This window comes from Pezoporus wallicus, unplaced genomic scaffold, assembly GCF_028554395.1.
Source record: "Pezoporus wallicus isolate ANWC-B61680 ecotype Strahan unplaced genomic scaffold, APGP_CSIRO_Pwel_v1 contig_8089, whole genome shotgun sequence".
In the NCBI taxonomy this organism is placed as follows: Eukaryota; Metazoa; Chordata; class Aves; order Psittaciformes; family Psittacidae; genus Pezoporus; species Pezoporus wallicus.
Window position 1 is genome coordinate 293881 of NW_026637801.1, and position 4922 is coordinate 298802.

The 4922-nt window shown below is 43.5% G+C and overlaps 1 long non-coding RNA gene across 1 annotated transcript; it reads right to left on the reverse strand.

Moving 5' to 3' along the window:
- Nucleotides 1–315: 315 nt before the first annotated feature.
- On the reverse strand, nt 316–3248 carry LOC130598325 (uncharacterized). The gene is made up of 3 exons (XR_008971985.1): nt 3006–3248; nt 1604–1666; nt 316–501 (listed from the first exon to the last, which is right to left on the reverse strand). It is a non-coding gene; the product is annotated as an uncharacterized LOC130598325 (long non-coding RNA).
- Between the last annotated feature and the right edge of the window lie 1674 nt (nt 3249–4922).

Consider the following 4922-nt stretch of genomic DNA (forward strand, 5'->3'; position numbering starts at 1 on the left):
ACAGAATCACAGAATAGTTAGGGTTGGAAAGGACCTTAAGATCATCCAGTTCCAATCCCCCTGCAATGGGCAGGGACACTACACACTAAACCATGTCACCCAAGATTCTCTCCAACCTGGTCTTGAACGCTGCCAGGGAATGGAGCACTCACAGCTTCCTTGGGCAACTCATTCCAGTGCCTCACCACCCTCACAGTAAAGAATTTCTTCCTTATATCTAACCTGAACTTCCTCTGTTTAAGTTTGAACCCATCACCCCTTCTCCCCATTAATCAATATTCCTGGAAAAAAAAACAAAACTAAAACATTTAAAAAGACTGCCTCATCTTACTGGCCAAAATCTCTGCTCTTCATCAACCAAAGTTCAGCCTCATGCACTTTTGAGTTTTAATCTGTGGGGTGTTTCAGCTCTCTGCTGCCTTTATCTCCTCTTGATGACAGGAGATGTCTTCTCCTGGAGACGAAAGTCCTTACCATTTCCCAGCTCCTGCTGTTCTGCTCCTACTTGGAGAGGATGGAACAGAGAGAAATTCAGCGCAAGACGCCTCCAATTTGCTCACCTTAGTGCAGCCCTGCGGCTGCAGCCTCAGTCAGCTTCCCACTAAGTACTTTAGTTAATTGGCAACAAATTGGAAGAGATGAGCTGATTGCAATAAATATTTTATTAATGTTAAAACACAAAAGGTTGCATCCCTCCCAGCCCCATCTGATTGGGCACAGTCACACCTATTAATATGGAACTGCCGCATCAATTGGCAACCCCGGGCTCAGAAGGAGCTCATTATGAAAAGTACTTATGCATGGATCCTCAGTAGGTGTCAATCAGCATCGTGCCATTGAGATCAATGGAGCCAGGCTTATTAAGAGAGTTAAAGCTCCAATAATTCACCTGGAAAATGAACCCTACAGTCTGTTCTCATATAGAAGTTGGGCAAAGGAAGAACAGGTCTTTCTGTAGTTTTTATTTACAAAAAAAAAAGCAGTTTAGCTGTATCTAGATCTCAACTATTCTTGGAAACAAATATTCAGTAGGGGTTTACTAAGCTGCAAACTAAAATGCAAATATTTTAACCCAATACTGTTATAGTTGTCCACAACCCCTGTTTGCCATCTTTTGGGGGATACACTGCACATGTAAGTCCTGAGTTACTGTAGTGCTGCTGGTAGGGCCAAGCTTATTTCCATCCCCAGCCATGTTGTAACCCCACACCAACATGGTACAGGGACTATCTCTGGCCAGGGGGATGGGAACCCATGGTATACCTATCCCAGCTCCAGTTTCAAGGTTTCAATGATCAAATCAAATGTGGTGATGACAGAAACATGGACAAAACAATGACAAGAAGTGGAGGGAGAATATATTAGTGATGAGCACAGCCCCTTCCCAGTTCAGGAAGACTCTGTGAAGTATCTCTGAGCTGATGCTTATTTTTCTGAAACATTTTTTATTCTAGGGAAAAGAAAACAATTTTTCTTCTCTTTGCTTTTTAATTTGAGGGTTTTCTGTAGAACAAAACCTCCTGTTTCTGACCAATTTGTTGTGTGGATGGGATGAATAATTTTTCAGGCTGCATTTTCATCATAAGTTGTTTACTTTGTCTACTCACTAGTCATTCGGGGGGATATTTGAGCTGTCACTGGAGTCATTTTGGCTTTCCTTCTGCTCCTGGAACAGAGGACAAACTGTTTAAACAGAAAAAACCACCAACCAATGAAAAACAGCAAGTAAAGAAATGTAAATAATTCATAAATACTGGTTTGTGCTCGGCCTGGCATCGGTGCACAGCACAGCCGCTCTCAAACAGCTACGCAAACAGAAAGCTGTTTGTGCAATGATGCTCCATCCCCTTTTCCATCACTATTTGTAAACAGCAGCTCGAAAGCAGAGCAAATAGTTGCAAGAAGTTATGCTGAAAGGGGCAAGATAAGGCATCGCAACAAATATTTTCCCATCAGAAAGACGTGTGATTAGTCCAATCTCAGTATTTTATATGATACTGAATTTGAATTTCGCTTTATGTCAAGGCTCAGGACTTGCAGTGTGGTGGTCTGCCCATCAAAGTCACACATCAGAAGGTAATATCATGAGGTTAAATTCCTCAGCTTTCTTTAAAGTTTGGGGGTTTTTAAGTTTTTCACATCTGCAGATGGGATGTGTGTTTTATCAGTGCAGTCTGGGATCCCAGGGTACCTGAGTCAAAGATGCAGTGAGGATGATGTTATTTATAAGGAGCTTGACTGAAGGTAAAAGATTGGCTTAAGGTGATGAAAGAAAATAGCAAAGCATCTCTATTTAAGAGGTAGAGGTAGTAAAATATCTGTTGAAGCATTAAGGTATTTAAAAATGCATAAAACAGCTCCTGAGGGCAGAAGGCTTTCCATGAGGACCGGAGCAGGTTGGGGCTATGGGCGCTGTGGCTCCCTGGTACATGGGGCAGGGGAGGAGCAAGCTGGACTCACAGTAGAGGGCCCCGCAGGACCTAGAGAAGTAACCAGCTTGTGCCAAGGAAGGATGAGTCAACCCCGAGACAACAATGTCTCAGGGAGATTAATGCCAGCGATGACGGTGGCATTTCCCAGGGATGCATGTCTCCATCTGACTTTCCAGAAGCATTGCATTTGTCCAAGAAATAGAGCCAGACATTTTTCTTGGCAATTCCTCCCCCTTTCCCACGGGTCTCTGGTGCCTCTGAAGCAGATATAAGTCATTGAACAGCCAACCAGAACATCACGGGCTGCTCCAGGCTCCCAGGACCCCACACCGGCTGCTCAGATACTGGCACAAAACCAGATCTTCTAATGTGGTGCCTGTGGTCCACCACAAAGCTGCTTCACAATAGCTCGTGCTAGTGGATGGCTCCAGGAGATGTGTGCAGAGCACTCAACCTTTCATTTAAAGGTGCACTTCAGTAAATAAACACCAAAGAATAAAGCATTTTATACTTTCCAGTTTCAGGTAATCCCCTAGTGACAGGTCCCCAAGTGACCACAGACTAACCGCTTACCTCCAAGAAAATACAAGCTCACTGCTGGCTCCCTTCAGACTCTTCCTTAATTTTCCTCTTCACCACCAGCAGTCAGTTGCTGTATTTTTCTTCTCCTAAGCAAAGGGCTATAATTTATACAATATACAATATAATTTATACAATATTTCTTATGAAATAACAAAGGGAAGAGAAATGGGTGGCAGGAGTGCCAGGACTTTCTCATGCTATGAGTGCATCAGACACTCTCTGCAGTGTTTTATGGTAGGGCAGAAAAAAAACGCAAACAAAACAAACCAACCATGAGCAGACATCCTACTTCACCGTGCTTCCAGCAAAGGAAATTTCCAGGGTCAGAGCTGGACAAATGAGCTTTTCCAGCGATCCCTGACGTCACCTTGCAGAGAGCCGCCAAGTCCCCTCTCTCTTAAATCCCTCTTTGTGTTTCACCCAGCCTAATTAAGTTGCTTAATTCCATTTTGTGGATACATTGTGGGAGCAAAGCTCTGTTCCAACAATGTTAATGAGCTTGGGTTAGAAGTTAAAGCCCCCACTAATGTGTTTAAATGAGTTCTCACCCGGAGCTTTACAATCAGCTGGAAGACGCTTGGCTTGTGCTTTCCATGGCGGTGGGACAGGGTAGGGTCAGTCTCAGGTTAAGGTCCCTCTTCCCCACCTCAATGCTCACTCTGAGCTCCTCAGATCAATCACAGCCTGCTGAGACCACCTAAAGGAGCTGAAACATTCCAACCTACCGCTTGAGCTTTGCCTTTCCTAATAGTTTCGAATGTTGATGATTTTGGTCTTTCCTAAATGATTCTCCTTGGGACGTGTCTCCATCCCTGGGGGAAAGGGGACTTCATTGCAGCTGACCTCTCTCTCCTGCCAAGAATCCTCCTGGTGCCCAGCAGCTTCTTCACCCTCCCAGGATCAATTCTGCAGAGATAATTGATGGCTCCTTCATCCAGTCTTTCTTCTCTCAGTAAATACACTTCCTCATAGCTGGCATTAGCAGGGCCAAGTGAACTCTTTACAATCAATGGCTGAGGGTGAGGAAGTTCCTCTGAGAAAAAGATTGTGTTAGCAAACTTGGAGGCTTGCTGCTGGGGCACAGTGGGAGCACTGAAAGGAACAGCACTCAGCTTCTCTCGGGCTGTTTTCTTCCTATACTTTTTGTGCACTTTGCATAATAATACAATAGACTTGACAAAAGATTTATTCCTGGCGCCTATAAAATGACACAATACAATGAGTTTCAAATGGAGAGGAGAAAAAAAATTCAAGAGAAAAGGTAAATAAGCAAGTTCTTCTTAAAGTCGGTAAATGTTATGGACAAAAATTCAATTAGTGCAGAGGAAGCTGCAGAAGCTTCATTTTTCCTTTCTTTTTTTTAAAGCCTTTTAACATCCAGGCAACGGGGCCTATTTAAAAGATGCCAGTTGTGCCTGTGCACGAGCATGCTGGCACACATAGGCAATATAAGTCTGCCTGTGTGTAATTGTTGCTGTTCTGCTTTATATCCACACACAGCTGTTCTCTTTCATGATGGAGCACCACTTGCTTAACTAGAAATATTTTTACAGATTATGTATAATCTTAAATTGGTGGTGCTCAGCCACAGGCTATAGTGTGTGCGTATGGCTCATATAAATCAATAACTCGCACAGTGCACATTTTGCTTTGAAGTACATGTTTGGACTGAAAAAGAGTTGTTGATAGTGCTGGGCACCCAAACCATCTACGGCTTGCCTTTCTCTTTAAGGCCTTATCATATTCACACCCTGAATTGTAACAGTCCCCAGAGAGGACTTCACATGGGTGTTTATCCTTTCAAAAGTTATTTTTGAGGCTTTATTTTTCTACCTGCTGATGCATCCTCTCAGGTACAAAGTGTCATCAGCTCCCACGCAGCCCCTCATGGAAACCTAAACATAGAAG